Source organism: Egretta garzetta, unplaced genomic scaffold (assembly GCF_000687185.1).
Source record: "Egretta garzetta isolate BGI_Z169 unplaced genomic scaffold, ASM68718v1 scaffold69, whole genome shotgun sequence".
Lineage (NCBI taxonomy): Eukaryota > Metazoa > Chordata > Aves > Pelecaniformes > Ardeidae > Egretta > Egretta garzetta.
In genome coordinates this window covers 122,096-143,516 of record NW_009260790.1, presented here as the reverse complement: position 1 = coordinate 143,516, position 21,421 = coordinate 122,096, and the positions used below count along the sequence as shown (strand labels likewise).

The 21,421-nt window shown below is 44.2% G+C and overlaps 1 protein-coding gene across 1 annotated transcript in view; it reads right to left on the bottom strand.

Moving 5' to 3' along the window:
* The window catches only part of SPSB1 (splA/ryanodine receptor domain and SOCS box containing 1), a 19,970-nt gene extending 6,189 nt beyond the window's left edge, over positions 1–13,781 (bottom strand). Inside the window, exon 1 of the mRNA XM_009646430.2 lies at positions 13,631–13,781. The gene's annotated coding sequence lies outside the window, so the exon portion shown is untranslated. The remainder of the gene's footprint in view (positions 1–13,630) is intronic.
* Between the last annotated feature and the right edge of the window lie 7,640 nt (positions 13,782–21,421).

The window sequence follows — 21,421 nt, the reverse complement described above, 5'->3', positions numbered from 1 at the left end:
AAGCAGGCTGCATTTCAGGAGGGATGCATTTGTGTTCTAGCTCAAGAAGAAGATCACAGACTAGCAAGTAGAACGGGCACTACAAACAGGCCTAGTACCTGCATTATTTTTCCAGGGTCCAAACCAGCTTATTCACTTAACACTAGATCAGAACTCTGTTCTCCAAGCTGGTACTCCAGTGCTTCCTTTGCAGTGCTCCCAGATCTGACAGACATTAGATGAAGAAAACCAAACCCCAGCCTTCCATTTTTGGCTGGCAGTTGTCAATTAAAGTTCTTGGGGAATCTCTAGGATGTAAGCATCCCTCTAAAGACTATGTACTACAGAGACACACACAAGTATTGCCTATTGTTATCCAGCCATAAATAATTTTGTTCCTTCAGCACAAACAGTTCCAAAAGAGAAATAAAGTATTGAACACAACCCATCTCCCCATAGCAGTGATCAAAAAGTAGGAGCCAGGCAATAAAAATGAAAGCTTCTCCATCTGGAGAGTTACAAACCTTCCACAGATCAGCTGGCAAAGCAGCTAGCAGCCATTGATGCAGGTTTGAGAAGATAATTCACTTCAACCCCACTAAAGATTTTGCTAAGTATCTTGGAGACCTGATTGCAAGTCCAAAACCCGCTGGGTCCAGCCTCAGGGGATATTCCAGCAGCTATCAGTACTATTGCCCTCACTCTAGTCAAGAGAGCAGATCAGCCTGCTGTACGGTTTGTCTCAAGTGAGCAGCTTCAGTTGGGGCAGCTTCTCTTCTCCAAGAGGAAAAAAATCCCCAGCTTCAGATGCAGAGCCCAGGGGGAAGAGCAAGATTCTTCTAACAGTTTAGCAGTTTTCCTTCCAAATTGCAGAGAAACCTCGAAAAAGTTCAAGCCAGCTTGGCTAGAGATACTAGCTCGCTTTGTGTACCTCTCCTCCAGCACTGCATCCACTGAAGTGTCTCTGCTCTCACTCAGCAACACAAACAGCCCTCTAAGACAGCTGCCAAACTGGGGGCAGCTATTAGGAGAATTAGAAGTGGGAGGGGAGTGAACTAGCTTTCTAAGAAAAAAAGTGTTATTTTAACATTTCCTGAAGTGAGGCAATCATGCAGGGCTCCTGCCAGCTACAGTCACAACACTTACAACCAAGGACCTCATCTGGCATAGAAAATACAGCATGAATCAGATCTGGTTTAAAAATAAGGTTACTGGACATAAGCAGCAAGGCTTCAGCTAGAAGGTGACAGGGAAGGCTCATGTGTGCTCTGGGTTAGGGATCAATTCACCAGCTTCCCTACAGGTTTTTACTACTGGTCCAGGGTATGCCATTAGAAGAGCCAAGATTACTTTTCCTTTCCTTTCCTCCTTTTTTCAACTGTGGAGAGGAAAATGCCTGAGGTTCTTTAAAAGTCACATCCCAATGCAAAATACTAGGCAGCAGTATAGCTATTTCAAACTATTCAGGGACCTCAGATGTACCGCACTGACAGACAGAAGATGGTTTGTTAAACAACTGCCATTTAAATAAAGTCCAATCACATTATCAGCTGGTAAGATAACAGACTTCCTGCAAGTTAAGTAAGTACCACTAGCACTAGGTGCCTCTGACAGGCATCTTCCCCTCCCTGGGAAAGGCACATTAATGCTGTCCAGAAGCAGTAATTTGGAAAAAGTTTCAGTGTAAGTCATTTGCTCAGGCTGGGATAAAGACCATCGGGCTGCTGAGACAGAACCAAATCATGTGGTGTTCTGCAGAAAAGTACCAGATGAACTACCTGGCATCCCCAAGGTCTGTGGCGTATGGACAAAGGCTGTCAACAAGGCACTGGCTAAAGCACACTTGGAAGTCTACAGGCAAATTCAGCTGTTGGAACTTTGATTAGGATAAAGGAACAAAACATTGGCAGAAGGAAGAGAGGAAGAGATTTCCTGAGAGCTGTACAGTACGTGTGAGAACACTGCAGAGGAAGCAAGAACCAAAACAAAGCAGACTGCCAGACTGCAGGAGTATTGGTGCAGACTGCTTTGAAGCACAAAAGGCTCAAGTAAGAGAATACAATTCTGTGCTCTTCACAAGCACAATAATGCCTCGTTCACTATGATTTTTTGCCTTTTGCCAATGTAAGCATCATCGTATCTCTCTCAAGGCTGCTGCACCAGAAAGGGAATTGCCACAAATAAAAGACAACAGGGACTTCTGAAGCCCATGAGCTAGGATACCATCTCACTGCCTGCTCCAAAGAGAAAGCAGCCTTTCCTGAACACAAGCACTGCTCATTACTTGCATTAGTCATGACTTTTCCCAAGCAGACTATTAACACTAGATGAAGGACGATGGCCAGAATAAAGAGCAGAAAGGGGAAGAGAAGAAAAAAGATTGGAACAAAGGGGTTGATTAGAGTGAGAGCAGGTCAGATACTGAGCACCATATGCCAAGATTTAAGTGCAACATGGCTCCTTATTAGGGCAAGGACACGATTCCCGCTCAGAGCTGGCTCCACTGTTCCTGGCACCAGCCTGATCTAGAACTGCAGAGTGGCACCTTGCCCTACAGTCAGCAAGCACAATTATGCCCTCATTTTTAAAAAGGAAAAGCCTCTTCATGCACAAGACAATATAGGCACTTTCCCTCAGCAGGGCAGATACAGAAAAGCTCACCCTCTTAAATTATTGGATTAATGCCCTGGGCAGCTTGATATGAGACACAGCCAGCCATAAGTGAAAAGATATGATAGGGAATTAGCTACTTCAAAACCTTTAAACTGTTACAGGTTTAAGTACAAACGTAAGCACTGAAAGTGCTTTTATCTGTCATATCAACAGCTCAGGCTTGCTGGAATTCTGCTCTGCTTTATAAACATAAGCTCATCTCCATGATGCTCTGTTCTGCTCCCATGCTATTTTCAGTTTTATTGTTAACCTTCTAGGCTTAAAAGCTTTGGAACAAAATTTTAAGTGTCTCAAAGATGTTCACTGCTATTTTCAGTGAGAATTAGATCTCCCCTCAGTTTAGCTGTTCAGAGCAAGTAGGCAGTTTGCCATACTAGAAAGATAAGCCAGGTTTCAAAACAACTGCTTTCTGCAAATAGATCAAGGCTGGAGAGAGCAAAGACATTTCAATGGAAGGTGAAGTCCCTGCTGCCCAATGGGGAGAACACAGCTCTGCCAAGAAAAGAATGTGTATGGCAGAGTGGGCGTGCATCTTCTTCTGTTTAGGCATTGACATGAACCAGGCAAAATGACTGCTTATCACAGACCTCTCCAACCAAGGCAGTCATCTGGATTTAGTTCACCAAAATGCAGTATACAACAGAGCAGAACCAAACTCTGTGCCCATGGCCAGATTTACCCCCTCCAGCTGGCACTGAACCTCATAAAATGCAGCCAAGTACGCAGCTAGGCAGGTGTCATGCAAGCAGCAGTCTGAGCTATCCACAGAATATTGTCCCCTAGTATGAATCAAACAATTAAATCTTGATTTCAATTAATTCCCTAGTGTCCCCTAAAACCTAGAGGAACACCTTGCAAACATGAGGCTAAACAGCGCCCCTTGAACAATTCACACAGTTAGATTAAAAAAGTTATCTACATTAAAATAAGGCACCTTATTGCTCCCAGACAATTCACCTCATTCCTACCTATCCTGGCAATCAAACCCATTCACCTCATCTGAGCACACACTAGAAATGCAATCCAAGCTATCAATACAGCGAACCTAAGCCAAAGCATACTCACCCAAGATGCCCTCATCATTTTACCTGAAGCCAAAAGGCTGTTCCCATGCAAGTTCTATCACACAGTAGGAGGTTATTTCAGGTAGCTACACCTCAAAGTGACACAGGAATTTTAACAGGCTGCTGTGCAGATTTTCAGCTCCATTTGGAAGCAACTTGCACAGCAGCAAGAACCCTCAAAGTCCCAGTCCAACATCTGCACCCAAGGCAAAGCACTAGTCCTAGCCATTCAGGAGTCACTGTCACTGCTGGTGCCATTAACCAACCCAACTCCTGAGCTGCCAAAGTGCTGCCAGAGGCTTAGTATAGCATCAATGGTTCACAACTGAAAAATCCAGAGCATATGGAGTTCTAGAAGCATCCTCTCCAAAACAAGAGACACCCCACAAACTTACTGGAAGATGCCTGCAGTTGTTTAAGCACCTGTGAGGCACTCAGCCACTGAAAACATGTTATCTTGAGGTTGAATAATGGCAAACCATTCTCCTTCAGTTACAAACTTTACCAGAAAGAAGGACCAGAAACACTTCAGACAGTTACGAAAAGTTCAGTAACTTCAGAAAACCCAGGGCTCCTCGTAGGTCCTGCCTTGCTCTGCAGCTCAGCACCAATAGGAAACCCATCTGGAGCATCAATTACAGGAATACATGACAGCTCTGAAATTCCTTGATTCCTGATCCAGCTTTACTTTAAGTCTATTTCTTCAAGTCAGTTTACTGTGGCTCTATTTCTCCCCAGAAATGTTTATTGTGTATACTTCTACAGAGAAGCAGCCAGACCTTTAAACACCTAGCATACCCTGGGTGCTCTACAGACATTAAATCAGAGCTCTACCCTAAAGATCTCCAACCTGGAAAACACCTCAGGAGAAGGAAAGAAAATATATATTCTGCACATGGTCATTTACTTGCTTACAGCTTTGGAGAGCTGAACTAAAGGATCCCAAAAGTACTAATAAATAAGACTAAAAAACCCACTGTAGTTTTGCTCACGTTTCCATGATTTTACTAGAAAAAACATTATGTAAACTTGATACATTTTCTTGGGCTGAATGTTCATCCCACAAGCCAACAGCCAAAGGAGCTACATTACTCCCAGTTTGCTGACTAACCTGCTGGCGGTAGCTTACCCAGGGTCACCTTTCGCATCCTTCAGATATGCACACAACTAATACACCAGAAACTCCTCAAGGACCCTTCACAGCCCTAGCCCTTCTTCAACGCGATCTCTAGAAGCTGCTTCAACACTAGAGGTTTTCCCTTGCCTCTGTTGTTGGTGCTAAAAACAGATCCTTTGATCACATAGACCTTTCGTAAAACCAAGCTAAAAGCCAAGATGGATCAGCAATCCTACAAAACATCCTAACTGGAGTGGAGAAAGAACTTGCATGCCTCAAACAGCATTCAAACTTTAGCCCCAAATAACCAGACACTCAATTTTCCCTGGTGTTAATTCTTAGCATCAAAGATGTCCCACCACGTATTTCTGCCTACTGCAGAAACGAGTCACAGGAAGTTTGTATCACCCCATCCAGCACTGATGCAATCACTCCACCAGCATTCTGGCTTTAGCACCCTTCCCACCCCACTAAATATGGATCAAACCTTGGGAAAAAGAGCTCACCTATGCCATTGAAGAAGTTTTCCAGCACTGTGTTAGCAGAGACCAAGCAGCTACAGAGCAGATGACAGGAACAACTGCACTAACAACATGGTTAGAGCTAGTTTCGGAGTGTTGCAATTTTGCTTACATCAGGGCTGGGCCAGCAACCCTCATTACATAGCACTGGTTTTGGCAGCACTGTCAGCCTCACTGCTATCTTGCTCTACACAGAGAAGGTTGCCACAGGGGCAACTTCCTCAGCCCCACCTACTGAAGAGCAGCAGCAGTTTGGCTCAGCAGGTTTAGCTGTTGGCAAGGCTGTGTGGCCTCCACAGAAAGTGAAACTGCAGTCACTCTGAGATCACAAGAGGTTGGGCAAGAAAGAATTAAGAAAGATGGCACGTGTCCCAGCAAAAAGGAAAATCCTCCAGCAAAGAGGCCCCTGACAAGTAACTGTGCTCATGATATGCCAGGGAGGGGGAGAACAAGGCAATGCTTGATTCACCTAGAATACAAACTTCACAAGTCACCTTGCTAAGCAAAACAGCCTCATTCATCTACTAAGCAGACACCGAGAGCTCTGCTCTTCTGTACATGCAGCAGCTAGCATAAGCGTTCCCACCCCGAGACAAACCGGAAGAGGATTCTGTCCAAGGAAGCCAAGAGCATGTCATTATACAACACTGCTAGGACTTGTAACCACTAAGAATCAGCTCGTTTGTATGAACACAGCACTCCAACATTCCTCTCCTTGGGATGCTGCAGACAGTTTCTGAAGAAGTTTTCTAGCTATTTTTGCAATGTTGAAAGGCAGTGTGATGAAGGCAGCATGCCCTCTTACACCATGAGCAGCACAACTGAATAAACTGAAACCTGAAGCAACAACAATCACCCATCTTCAACGAAGCCACTTACTAGAAACCAACTTAAGGAAGTGCCATGGTTTAACCCCAGCCAGCAACTAAGCCCCCCCAGCTGCTCACTCCCTCCCCTCCTGGCGGGATGGGGGAGAGAATTGGAAGGGTAAGAGCAAGAAAACTCATGGGTCGAGATAGAGACAGCTCAACAGGTAAAGCAAAAGCCACACAAGCAAAGCAAAACATGGAATTCATTCCCTGCTTCCCATGGGCAGGCAGGTGCTCAGCCACCCCCAGGAAAGCAGGGCTCCATCACACGTAACAGTGACTTGGGAAGACAAGCACCATCACTCCAAATGCCAGTCCCCTTTCTTCTTCCCCCAGCTCTGGTTCCCCAGCATGCTAGATGTACAACAGAAGTTTACCCTGAATACATAATCCCTAGCATTGCAGAACACTGCCACACAAGCATACAAGTGCCTGTACTGGAGAGTAAGCAGCATTATATGGCACAAGGAAGGTTGCCAAGATGACCATGGGGCCTTAGAGAAGCCATGGTAAAGTATGCACAGTGAGTAGGAGCTGACTCAACAGGGCAGAGAGCCAGCAACTAACACCTCTTCCCCCATAAGGCAGGATGGAGCCCTGAGTTTACCATCCCACACTGAACTGAGAGCTCCGCATCTTAGTTAAGCACTGAGAAGTTTAGCCAGAGTCCCTTCCCATGTCCCACATCCGCAGCTGCAGCACTGACCTCTCCTTACACCTCTCCCCTTTGCTCCTCTCTAACTTCCTGCTAGTCTAGAATATTTGTTTGTAGCCAACTGGTGAAGTGCTGTTTTCCAGAAGCAACTTTAAACTCTGTATTCTAGCAAGTATTTACAGGCAACTGTTACAAACCTAGAAGACTAACTTGATGAACTTGGGTTCCAGGTAGAATTCAGCATCTGAATCATGCTCGGTGCCACAAAACAGATTGTCGCATGCTCAGATGACAGTCAGCTCAGCCAAGCAGCCTAAAACCATGTGCCTGTGGCTCTCAAGTTAGCAATACATACAAATGAATTGCAGACATCCCTTGCTTTTAATGCAGAAGTCACTGACAGGCTATAGTGGGGACATACTGCTGAAGAAGATCAGGTGTGTCAAGTTCAGCTTTGAACCATAGATCTGCACTCCAGATAGATTCTTTTGGAGGAAATGGCAAAACAGCTGTGGTTTGGCAGTTAGGTCTGAGCTGAGACAGCACCTGTACATGTTGTTATAGGAGCAGGAAGATCCACACAGTTCCCTTCCTGTGAGAAAGTACAGGGAGCTGTGACAGCAGGGGCACAAAGCAATGCAGCCACTGCAGACAGCCAGCCAGGAGAAAAAACAGTAAATTGTTGCAATTACTGTGCCCTTATGTACAGCCCTATTCCCACTCGAAGTCCTTTGCACACAACCATCAGCACAGCCATTCTGGAGTGCGAGCCATTTACAGCTGATGCACTAGTTTGAGCAGCTTATGGAAGGCTATAGCACTCCAGCTGCAACATGTTCCACCAGCACAGCAAGTTCTCGGCATGCTTCAGCATGTGGATATACCTATTTAGAGAACACAGCAGCACCACAGCAAACATCTTCCAGACTAGGCAAGATATCCTTCCCACACACCAGGTTCTTATCTCACTGGTCACATTTGGCAAAGTCATGGTTTTTTTAGCTCCTGGTACCATTTCCAGGCTAGATCAATCAGACAAGTGATGCTTTTTCTCATTGCTTCTGTCAAGAATCCATTTTCTGGGGATGGAGTTTTATTGAAATTAAGACTGACTGATAAAACTATGCAAGGCTGCTCCCAGGTTGCTTTAGTGTAGTCTGTGCCTTAAGACAAAGGTACTAGTGTCTCAGGAGAGCTTATTCCAAGGAGAAAAAAAAATAGGCTAACATAGATACACTAACTGCAGAAGTCACCTGCAAAAGATACGGTCTTTTCACTGTTCCAATTTCTTCACACACACTCAAGAGTTGGCTCTACAATCTGCTTGCAGATGAAGTGCTATGGGAAATAAGTCGCATAGGTAGCAAGAAGAAAGGTCACATGCAGCCTTTTTTCATTTTGCCCAGATGTTCACCTTTCTTACACCTTTGTACCTATCCAACCACCTTCAACTGATTTTTCCTTACACTATTGAGACTTTACACATAAACAAACACTGCTTCCAGAGGAAGCCTCGTATCCCTGTGAGGTTGAAATCTATGCCCAGCACATTGCAAACACAAAACCACCACAGTTTTATAAACAAGCTGCACTTGAAAGACTAGTTTGCGGGACTGAACTGCCAAGTACACTCTCTAACAGTACTTCTCTTACGACTTCCCTGTCCTTTAGCAGCCAACTCCATTCTGTTTGTCTGTTGCCACACATTCTTAAAATTGAAGAACAGCCTGGTTTTTAAAAATTCTTCTATAACCAAGGATTGTATTGAGGCTTCTGTTCAGATACCATATTGTATTGCCTTTAAATACAAACTCTTTCAGAGAACAGGGCTGTCATTTTATCTGTACAAAATGCTTAGCAACTCCCAAGACAGCCAAGTGCTAATGCAGCCAGCACAGAAGTGTCTCAAATGAGCTTACCTTCAGGGCCGCAGGTTAGATGGCTACTCAGGAAGAAGTCCCAGGGTCTTCCAGGGCTCTTAGTCCATCCTCATAAGAAGTCAAGAGAAGAACCACCATTTAGAAAGTCTACCTTTGAGCCATGCCTTAAAAATCTAAATTGCAAAGTTGTCAGAGAATGGTCTGAGTACCATCAGGAAAACGAACAGGAATGAAGGACTGAAGAGGTACCTACCCTGACAAAGTTAAACTACAGCACTGGTCTGCTTTAGCTTCCTATTCGGAAGTATTTCTAACACAGTGACTAGGCTGGTCAGCTACTCAGAAGCTTTGGTTGGAAGCTGATCCGGAAGTGGGGAGAAGCAGGGGAAGCAGGACAGTCTGCCCTTCCACTGTAGTTATTGGCTGGACCAGAGGATGAACATCAGGTCAGGCCTCGTTCCAGCGCAATGAGAACCACAGACTATTAGTTACTGTTTTCTCTTCCCCCAGCCCTTCCCACCCCACTCCCTCACACTGCTGTACCAACACAGCATTATGCAGTCACAGTGAAGATTGAACTGGGGAACCAATCCAGATGATATTGTTCCTTAAGATGTTTCACTGCCCTGTGCTACAGGCATTTGCCCCAGCTCACAAGAGGAGCAGAAGCAAGCAGCAATTACTTTGACAGCCACTACCCTCCAGAAACCATTCAACAGGCAGAGTAGTAAACTGTTCAGCATTCGCGTTTGAAAAATAAAGTCAGCACCTGGGCAAGTTGCTATGCCTGCCTAATCTTTCTCCTTCCTTCCCTCCAGCACTGGACCCCTAACATCCCAAGATAGGCTGTATTTAGAAAGGCATTTCCTCCACAATTAAGCCACTGCAAGTTTGAAATAGTAGATGTTTACATTCAGAGCTATTTGCATTATAGAAGCTCAGATAATCTATAATAAACCACCCTCTTGCACAAGAACTCCTTGCTTTTAGTTATTTCCCCACTTACAAATTTGCAGCCTACATAGCTCACTGTCCATCCCTCGTGTCCATTTAAGTATCTTGACTCGTTAGTTTTGTCTGATAATCAGTACATGGGGAAGGCAGCAATAGGTGGAAAGGATGAAGTTTGATGTGTTTACTTCTGTCCAGAGCTTCCATTCCGGTATAAAAAGCTCTTTTTTGCCATGACTGCAAGATTGGGCAACAAAACAAGCCACCAGGACAAAGGTTTTGATCACAAAGCACTGCTTTCCCCTTGAAACAGTTAACAGTGAATCACTGTGGTTTAATGCTAGCAACAGCTACATTAAAAGAAATCCATGTTAAAGTTCTCAGTCACCTACCAAAACTCCTTGCTCTGCCCTGCTGCCTCCTAGGAAGGAGACAAAGACACTTGTACAGCTGCATCTTGTGCTATCCTCTCCCAGTTCACGGGAGGTCAGCCTCCTATTTTAGCTATCCTTCACACAGAAGCAAACCATTAGAAAGCCTCTCACATGCTATGTGTTTGAAGGAATGGGGGAAGCAACATGGTTGGGCTTGTCATAGGCTTAAGAGTAAAACCACAGCATCCCAATTGCTGGAAGTGCCAGTTTAGAAGTCCTAGTTTTTTCCAGGACAGCTGCTGTACTGCTTTCAGTGGGTGGAATAAAACAATGCACAACACCTCCCTAAACACAGAGAGCTCATCACGAGTTGAAAGAAGCAACCTAGTACTAATACCTGCACGAGAACAGGAACTGAGCCCTTACTGTATTAGAGTCACACAGAGTTGGGTATTATAGACCTGAGAAGTGGCGTTTTCTCAAATAGATGGGTTGAAAAATTAAGGTACGCAGCAGATTGTGAGGATTTCAATCCTTGGTCTTAAAAAGCAATACAGTATACTCTGTCAGGAGACACATAGAATCCAGCAGGATTCCTCCTCTCAGGAAAACCACTTGCAGTTTGAGCTATTTTAATATTAAGGCTGCCCAGCTACTGCCTCCTCCTTCCTCTTTTCATTTAAAGATGTCACAGGCACCGCTAACAGTAAAGCAAAAATCCCCACAACAGAGCAGCTGCCAAGCACCAGATTACTCAGCCTGTTGCCCTCCAATAGGTTTATTGTGTCTGAAGCTTCAGTACATGTATCTACATCAAATACATCTATGCCAGAAGGGAAGTTGTGCAAGTGTCTGGTACCGCTCATCAGCACTACAGAAAAAGCATAGTTGAAATCTGGGTCACGTACCCGAAACAAGTAATTCTTGGTCCATTACAACAGTGTCTCTGCTCCCTCTGAGCAGAGCATTAGATTCTTACAGCACCACAAACAGAATACTGTTCTCTGCAAAAGAGGGCAAAGCAGCACAGCAAAATCAGGGCCTTAGGGTGCAGAACTGAAGTTATGTTCCATCCCTGCTTCACTGCCGCTCAGCTTGGGCGGCTTCAGCACATCGCTTCCTTGGGTCTGCGTTTCCCCCATTTAGATGGGCAGTGACACCACTACCAACTAGGAGAAAGTGCTTTTTGTACGAGTAGGTCAATGTTAAGTATTGCACACTTCTCATCGCTGCATCATGGGAAGAGAATTGGGGCAAAAGGTGAACACAGGACCACAGAGAATGCCCCACAAACTCCCTGCTACCAAGTAGGAAATTCCAAGGCCCAGCACACTGGATACCCAGCAGGACAGCATTCAGTTCCTCCTCACAAAAAGCTGCTTTGTCCCTGACATTTAAGGAAGCAAAAGTTAGCTTTTCTTTCTCTTCCAGTTTTACAATTTACATTTACATCCTCAGCAACTCAGCTGGCATCCTTTCCTCACATTCAACAATCCTGCTCCATCTTCCAAGTTCATCACTTTCATCCTCCCTTTTACAGTCTGCATTTAGTCACTGTGTGGACCTCTGCTGTCACAGCATCCCAGCGGTCAGGGGGATGGATGTAGAAAGACTCCCCCCCAACTACGCATGCTTGCTGCTATTTTTCAGGGAGGAAATAAGCAAGACCCTCAGGCAGGAGCTAACGAGTTTCCTGACTGACTCTTTTCCACCTGATCAGATACCATGACAATCAAGTCATGAGACATAAGAAAACTCATTCTATAACCCTGGAGCTTAATGCAGTTAAGGACCTCTGCATAGCCACTGTGTCTTTCCATGTGTGACCAGTGCTACAGCGTAACCCAATCTATGCGGAGCTTTAAGTAAAAAAAAGTGTAGAGAAGGATGCAGTGTAACAAGCACAACTCCAAGCTCTTTCCTTCCACCAGCTCAAAACCTGCTCCTAGCAGCACCTTGTCACCAGCAGCCTGCCTCAGCTGTACAGCTGGTTTCGCCTCTACCTTTTCACCACCAGATCAAGAGATTAAGTTAATTGTGCTCCTTTGGCCCATCATGATAGTCATGGCCCTCTTTAGAGAAGGGCTGACATCAAACAGTCAAACTAAGCACCAAGCTAGCAGCACTGCATTTTGGTAACTTGTTTTATATCTTGTCTTACTGAAGGTCACGTAACAAGCCTGGAAGGTAGACAGCATGGCTGCTAAGGCCTTGGGCAGGATTGCTTGGAAAGAAAAACTTCTTCCCAAGCTATATTTGACTGATCTTAATTACACCTTGCAAGTCAGATCTGTCATCCTGCAGATGCAAGGGATACGAGCTTGTTCCTACAATACTGAGCAGAAAGATGGTTTCCCTTGTTAATCATTCCCCCACATCCCACACCTTTTAAGGACACGATTCAGGATGCTGCTCCTTCCTATGAATGGCCAGTGTACCATCAGCTTTCTTCAAGCTTAGTCCCTCACTGCTCCCTGAGAAAGGATCCCTCAGTTTTGTCTCTCCTACCACCTTCTAATGATTCAGAGGCATAGCATTGTACCAAGTACTGCCAATTGGTATGACAAAATAAACCCCTATATGATGACTGTAGAAAACCTCCTGATATATGGATGGATGGGCTCAGAGGAAGAAGATAAAGCAAGCTTATGTGGCTGCTTCGAGAGCCTAGAAACATGGGTATCATTGCAAGGACAGCCTGCTCTAAAGGGAACAATACTATTGTCAAAGCAGAAGGACTTGCCACTGCCGGTATTCAGCAATACTGCAGGATAGGGGGTAGTTGTGAAGTTAAACCAGAGTCAAGTTTTGGTTTGTAGCTCACCTTTGACATAGACACAAGACTGGAAAAAAGCTTTTTTATACTAATGATTAATTAAAGAAGCTTTAGTAGCGATTCTGAGACTTGAAACAAGTAATTAATCTCTTCCTTGTTTCAGGGCAATCTGTAGGATAGAAATTTGTTATGAGAGTTTCTTAAACAAGCTAGGAAAAAACCCCAAAACCCCCAGATTCTAGCCTGGCTATGCAGGAGATAAGTCTTGTTGTCTATAAACTGATAAAGCAGCCTATCTGCTTCCAGAATTCAACTCTGATAATATCACCGTAAGATGCCTATACAAGCTTATTTCATAGAATCATAGACTAATTCAGGCTGGAAAGGACTTCAGGAGGTCTCTAGTCCAATCTCCTCCTCAAAGCAGGGGCCAGACTAGTTATTTAGAGCTTCATCCAGTTTACTCTTGCAAACCTTCAAAACCAGAAACTGTACAACCTTGGAGCAACCTGCTCCAATGCTTGACAAGCTTCACGGTGACAATAGTGCTCCTTATACTTAGGCTTATGCATCTTCCTCCCTGTTTAAGTTGTTCTAGTTTCTTAATCAGCCAGTTTCAGGTTGAATTTAGTATTAATCCTCAGGTTAAATAAAGCCCAAAAAAGCAAATGCAGTTCAGCCTCTTGTACAAGCTGTTAGTGCCTTCTTACTGGACAGTGGATTACTCTAAGCAATATAAACAGATTTAGTTCACAGGTGTTTTTGTCTTACCTTGCCACATGGAAAAACTCAGCATTCCTCTACAATGCTGACCCAGATCTCTTCATCCTGAACTTGTTAAGTGTTGAAAAAGAGGACTGGAGTTACATCGTTGTGTATAAAGACCCAGTAGATCTTTCACAGCTTAAACTACAGATTCAGGTCTTTCCTGCCCCGAGGTCTGTGGAGACTGAAGGTGTCACCACTGGAGACAAAAACCTCACAAGAAGAGACAGTTGAGTCACTGAGGAAGTGATTTTTTTTCCCCATAGTGTTTAGGAAACCATTCTGTTCACTTAGCAAAAGGATGTTTTCAGAAGTCACACCCCTGCATATGCAACCAAAGCAGGAGCTCATCACAAAATCATGACAGGTTCTTTAATCAAGCTTAGGCTTTCTAATCCAAAATCCTGTCAGATTTTTCAATGCCTCCAGCACCTGCCTATATGCAAAAAAAACCCCCCAACCTTCTGTGGCCTCCCTCAGTAAGTCATTACCACTTTCAAAGAAACAACTTTTACAATTCATCTCCAAAAGCATCTGGCTTCTACCATTTTCTAGGAAGTATTTCCTCTAGCCCCTACTCCCAAATGAGATCTCAGACCCATAACCTGTACCTGCTACATCAAGTAGTTCTTCTAACATGCTAAATGAAAACAGCAACATCTTTTCTTCCATGTCCTGACCACTAGCCAAGCCAGCCATGGCCTATGTCTAGGAATTCTTCATTCCCCAAAATCACCAGCTACATGAGCAATGCTATGGCTCAGCCTTATCCATTGGTTGCCCTCCCTATGAGGACAGGCATGCTTCGGCATGCCCCTTGGAAACAATCCTCCCAATGCATGCAGCTTAGCCACATCACCCTTTAGGAAGCATTGCACCTTACAGGAACAGGGCTTATCTTTTTAAGTGGAAAAGATGAAAGCCAAGAGCTGGATGTTCATACAAACCTCATGCTCAGTACAAGTCTTTGAAGGCAGGAAGGCAAGGGAGGGCAGGGCGGACTGGGAAAGACAACACTGTCTGGCTAGAGGATACAGACTGCTTCACTACCACAATGAAGTGTCTGAAGACTTGTGTTCTCCTCAGCTCCTTCCCCCTGCTGTGCTCCATCTTGAGCTACGTGGTTGGCACTTTTGTGATAGCGTTAGCCACGCGCTGCAGCTTATAATCAGCTGGAAGGAAAACAACCTGCAGGAACACTGTACATCAACATCAGTGTCTGTCACCCTCTTCCCTGTGTACAGCCTCACCTTGAGAAGCTGAGCTTCATCTATACCTCCCACCCAAAAAGAAGATTCACTCATGTTCCCAGGCACAGAGGGATCTGCACATTAACTTAGAGCAAGCAGGGTTCAGGAGCTTCCAACCTTCAGATTTGTTTCAAAGGAACACAGAACTACCTTTAAGATAAAACCAACAGTTTTATCATTGAAGTTAACTAGGTACTTCGCTTTGAAATACAATTTCTTCCCCTGCATCAAAAGGCTGTTCATTTTAGGCTTGTAGCAAAACAAAAAAATAGAAGAAATGAAAGCAGCATCTGCTTGGAAGAGATGAATGCAAGATAAAAGGTGTCTGTGACAGAAAGCTGGCAGCAGCCTTAAGTTTTCTATTCAAGTTTGATCTGGGAACAACAACAACCCTTAAAACATAACAAAAGCTGTGGAAAAACCCTTTCCAAATCCAACAACATAGCCAGAAGATGCAATTTCTCTTCTCCAATTGCTGCAACAGTTGAGGTGAAGAGTCCAGACAAATCCAAACTTGCTATCCCAGGGTAATCAAGCACCTTGGCTTGCTCAAGTCCACCACATCCCCCTTCAGCTTCCAATTCCCTCTTCCCCTCCAAGTATCCAGAGGGAAAGCAGTTTCCTAGGGAACTCCCTTAACAAAAAGGAAGCAGAGTCACACCATGGCAGAACACCTCCAGAATGTTTGGGCATAAATGGCTTGCAATCCAGCCAGTAGGAAAAGGAAAAGAGCATTAGCATTTCTTGTCTGCCTAGTATGGGCTGTTCTTCACTGAGACTAAAGTCAGGATCATCGTGAGTGTGTTATATAACACAAGTTTTTGGACATGCTCAAGTCCAGTCCTGTAACAGTAACAGAGGCACTGAAGGTTGTCACAGAAGTGTATCAAGGGTAGGTCAACAGTGCTCTAAGTGGATTTACTAGCACTTCACACCTGGGGGCAAGAGATGGCAGCTCTTACAGCACTGAAAACATTAGGAAGAGTGGCCATGCTGTGGTATACCATGGGCTTCCACTGGAAACAAACCACACAGAAAATTTGTGTTCTGCAAAGCCATTCGCACCATCTAACCAGAGAGAAGAATCTATAAGCACCTTGTTCTTGTCTGCTGCCCACCCCAGTACCTCTGAGACAAGTCCCTCTAAATATTTTTACCATGCAGACTCATTAGCTTTACTGAGGGTCACCTTGATCTGCCATCCTGAGGTTTTTGGGTGGGGAAGGACTGTTTTCTGCCCTTTCCTCGTGCTTTTTAGTAGCATCAAGCTTCATCTGCTAGAGCTTTGGGCAAGCACCCAGAGAGGACCAGATAGCTAGCACAAAAGTACAAGGTACAAGCAGCTCACGTGAAAGCCAGCTATGAAACATGGATCCAATACAAGATTTGCAGAATCCAAATGCTATGCTGATTACCATGCACACCTTTGTTGTTTTACTTCAGCCCAGGATTTCTGCAGTGGAAGCATGGATCCCCCTCCTTCCACCGATGAGGAGTTAATATGGAAAGCTACTTTCATCTCGCATTTAAACTGTTGGAAACTATCAAAGATAAGCCAACATCGTGCACTCTGCCTGACCCAACCCATGCCAGTCTCTAGAAAGATGCGTTCACTTCTCATTTCTGAGGCAGCTGCCAGAAGCTATGTAACTCAAACACTGGTTATACAAGCAAAAACCCAAAGCAAGAGCCAGATAAACATGCAACAGACTAGTGCTGAGACATTTGTCAACACTCAGAAAACCACTCCATCAGTCTGCTTAGTAAGGTAAGCCCTCCCCATCCAGGAATACACACAAACAAGCGGCCATCTCACAGCAGCTCTCAAAGTGCTGAACTAGGAGGATATTCCTGGCAGACAGATTACACAAGAGACAACTCACACTGCCAGCTTTACTGGAACATACACAGCAACTCCCCAAAGCAGAGCATTCTGGGATGATGCCTCACTAGATTTCTGGCTTGTCATTAGCCAAAAAAGTTTAATGACATGGTTGGACTCTGTGTTTAAATATAATTGACCTGGGACATGCCATAATTAAGAAGAGAGACATTGTACATCTCAGTGAAGCCTACAGCTGGGCACAGTCTCAGCATGATGCAATGTTTTGCTTTCACCATTACCTGAAAGGGTCCTTGGAAATTGCTACGGTTGTTTGAGATAGGCAGGGTGATCAGAAGCTTCAGCTGCGCCTTACATCATCCAGGAAAGGCTTCCCATAACATAGCACAACTTCAGAAAGCCTGTCTAGCCTGACTGCTTCAAGTTTTATCCCTATAGAAGTGCAACTAGACAAATCAGATTTGAAAGCACGGAGCGCGCCAAAATGGAATGGATTAAAGCACATTATACAAACTGTGGCTGCAGGAATACACATGCTGCCTTCAGAAGGACATCTGCACTGTAAGATGGCCAGATATCCAAGAGCAACTTTTTCCTGGAAATAACAGTTGTGGTAATACAGAACAAATGTTTTTGCCAAAAAGCACAACCAAGCCAGGCACCTACAGCACCGTTCACAGTTGCTTCACTACTCGTTAGTCTCCAGAGTGGCTGGTTCAAGGGGCAAGGAGTGGAATTTGTCCCTTGTCTTACTGGGACACATTCAGAAACTCATTCCTGAGCAACGGTTTCACTAACTTAAGCTCTGTAAATCAATTGATATTTTAAGCGAGTTCCTCATCACCTCCTGTGTGCCAACAACGTTAAGCTGCACCTCAATCATTTAGTTTAGTCTAGGCAACACAGCAAATCTGTATGATTAAGTCCAACACCACTAATTTACATAGTGGTAGCACCTCTCCATTGGAAAAAAAGTGAGTATGAAGTAACAGTTCACATCAGTTGCTTCAGCACATGCAACAAGAACAACTGGTTAGGAGACAGCCATGCTCTGAACCATGCAAAGGGGATATATTACTGAAGAGACAGATTTGTACAGGCTTTTTGATGGCAAACAGCTTTAAGTGTCACCTTTTCAGATAGCATCAGAAAGCACAGGAAGTTTTACTCTGGGCCACTTTAGCATAATCATCCAGACTCACAAGATTAAGTCTTGTACAGAGCAGTCCTTTATGCCACAAGAATATTTCTCCCAAATCATTCACTCCCCAAAGGCCTCCCAGCTCAGCACCATCAACAGTTACATCAACAGGCATGATGCTGGAACATAGAAAGACTGCAGTTAGAAGTATCCATGACAACTTCAACATCAGTTTGATGAAGGAGACTGCAAGGAAAGTTTGTGTAAAGGAAATGGAATCTCCTCCTCTAGGTATCAAGCATCTACCCTTTTTTCAAGACAGAGCACCATACCAGAGATCTCAGTTTAACTTTGTGCAGGGACGGTTTTGGCTTTCTAGGCAGTTTGGTTTGACGGCAGTCCAATACCGTAACTTTTGGAAAGAGCAGTGAAAAAGTGTTTAAACATTCTTTGCCTGAAAAGATTCTGCCCACCAGTAAGCTTAATTTCAGATACCAGTTATACCTAAAGCCTTGCTCCTCTTGTAATTTAGGTTCAAAGAATTTTTCAAAGGTATTTTGCCCTCTCGAAAGTGAAGTAACTGAACACAGCTTGCAGCTCTACACAAGACTTCCCTCTGCTCCCCATACCTATGAAACAGATTGGTCACGCACACACACACACACGTGATAATGAACTTTAGTGCAGAAGTCCAGTGAATCTTGCAAAGCTGACTGATGTAAAGGTTTTGATTAGCTACCTGCTAAGACTGTCTACTGCAAAGAAGTAGCTACTAGCACATGACGTTCATAGGGAAGGTTCCATAACACCCCAAGCAGCTTTGAAAAGATCTTTCCTTTAAATTAGGAAGAAACACCACTTCCTGCAGGGAAGGAAGACAGCCACTCCTCAATGTCTGAGGTCTATTTGGGGGTGAGAGGGAATGCCAAGATTCTTTTTCCCTTTGGTTTCCACCTTCCAAATGCCCTGACACCACCACAGAAGACTGAGTAAGCAGAGTTTGAAGAACATGCATGTTCACCATCTCTTCCTTCCCTCCCTAGGGCTTCTCAGCAGACTAAACTGTGGGTTTCCTCTCTAAAACAGCAACATTCCAGTACCTTTATTTAAGCCAACATCTTTCTGCTGTGACTATTCCAGACATTGCCATCCAAGTCCTTTCCATTACGGTTATCCATTCAAAAACGTCTCCAATGTAAGAGACAAGAAACAGCACAATAATCAGCGATGGGACAACTTCATTGTATTTAAGGAAACCCAAGTTGTCCTATCTATGCCTATTAAACAGCTACCAGTACTTTTACAGTCCAGAGGCAAGACAAAAGCTGTACAGTCAACCTATCCTCCCAACATACCACTGTCATCATAGGTTCTCATAAGTCAACATGCCTTCTAAATAAGTGTTTAATATAAACATTTGTACAGTCACTTAATTCCTGGTGAACCAAGCTATTTGATGTGGGCCACAGAAAGCTCCCATGACATCAATAGAAAGTTTCCAATTAGGAAACCAAGTTTGAAACACATTAGTAGAACTTAAGAGATAAGAAAAAACCTTGTAGAAACAGTCAAGAGACCTGTTCTTAAGAAAGATGCACTCAATATACTTAGGAACAAGCAGAAAAGATAAGCTGCCTTGCTTTTTCAGAGTTTAGTGAGTAAGAATTGTAGAGATACAAGCACAGTTATGTTAGCTGCTCCCTTCAGAATCTAAGCTTCTGTCTTTTCTAAGGCTGGTCAGTCTCAGCCAAAGTATATTCAACTGTTTTTCAGCTGCTACTGTAGTCCTTACACCTCCTTTTGAGGAAGCTGGGTGGCTTTCCCAAGATTGCTGTGTACAAGTATCAGTTTGAAAGTAACAAGAAGGCCACTGCCACCCACCATTTAGTACACCACAACCTCCCAAATATGGAATAGATGTAAACTGTCTAGAATATTTAATGACTGGAATATCAAACAAAACCACCATATCCAACAATATTTTCCTCCCTTAAAAACCTCACACCAGAATAAACTTACCTTGCTTTATTTCTACAGTCAATTCATTACATTACTACTTCTAATACTCAATGAAAGTATAAGCTGAAGTCACCCTAGACACCCATCCCCTACACATAATCCCAATGCTTTGGTGATACCATACTAAGACTTGAAAAAGATGGCTACAGAGATATTCACCCTGGATGAATGCATGGAGGCATGTACTAATTGGCCTGCCCAGCTTTTCTATCAGAAAACAGGGTTACATTGAGCAACCTGCAAAGCTACCTCTGCTGCTGCTGCCAGCCTGCCACCTGCAGGGCTGTCTGCTTTGTCCACTCAGGCCTAAGGACAGGACTTCCATTTGATGTCTGTTCAGCACCCCAACCCTGGATCAGACACAATTGCCACGACAAGCTTGTTTTGTGGGTGTCTTAGACATGCCAAAACAAGATTTAAGAGAATACCAAACGCTCCGCTAGCACAAAAGCCATCTCAACAGTAAAATCACCGATGAGCTTTCTGCTGTACTGTTTTGTACCTTGAAACGGAGATTCCTGTGAGGCCAAGTGTCATTCAAGAACAGTCTAGACTAGGGATTGGCTGGCATTTTTGGAAGGTTTGAAGACAGTTTAATCCAAATAACATAAGAGCACATGCCTCCAAAAAGTACTGGGTATAATACCCCATCCTTCCTCTTCACCTTAATGACCATAAGCTTGAAAGCCATTTTCTTATCTCAAATACACAGGGGAATTTTCCATCAGTCTTAACATATGGTCTACAGCACACTGCTCCCCAGTGCCCACTAAAGCTCTGCCTGCATCAAGAATCTTCTTCCACTTAAAGCTCTAAGAGCCATTCAATTCATTTTTCTTACCAGAAATAGTGAAACCAGTAACAGCCATCCTTCTCCATTTTCACAGAAAAAGTATTGCTACACTTATCCCATAAAACACAGTCCAGCTGAGGATAAGCCATGTATCTTATCTTGCTTTTGTATGTTCACAGATAAGACACCAAAAGCCATGCCACCCCTCTGGCCTAATCCTCAAACCTGCTTCTGCCTACTAAGCTTAGTCAGGGGACACTGCACATGTCCCATGAGCAATGGGCAGTCAATGGAAATTCTGTTTACCCCCCCCCAGTTAATGTGCTGACAACGTGGTTGTGCCCCCAGCAGCAAGCTGGGCTGTTCTACCTAGAGGGATCTGGCTGGGAAGGGAACACCAGGGTGCACTTACAACCATACCCCTACATCAAGGGACAGAGATTGAAGGCACCTCATGAGTCATAGCCAAATTCCTTTTTGGAGAAAACATGTACAGTGAAAAAGTCCTTATAGAAAAAAATACCATCAAATATGTATGCAAGTACATCCAGCAGAGATCCTCCTCTTCCAAAACTAATAAGCTCAGTAAAGCAGCAGATTCACTGGAGTTCCTTGTAGGCAAACATCTGGACACGTCTGCCATCCTGGAGTGACACTGCATACTTGGCAAGTTTTCCCTGGTGAAACAGTGCACTGCTCCGGCTGCAGAGCAAGCAGGAGGGTAGTTGCACAATCACACCCTGCCTGCAGA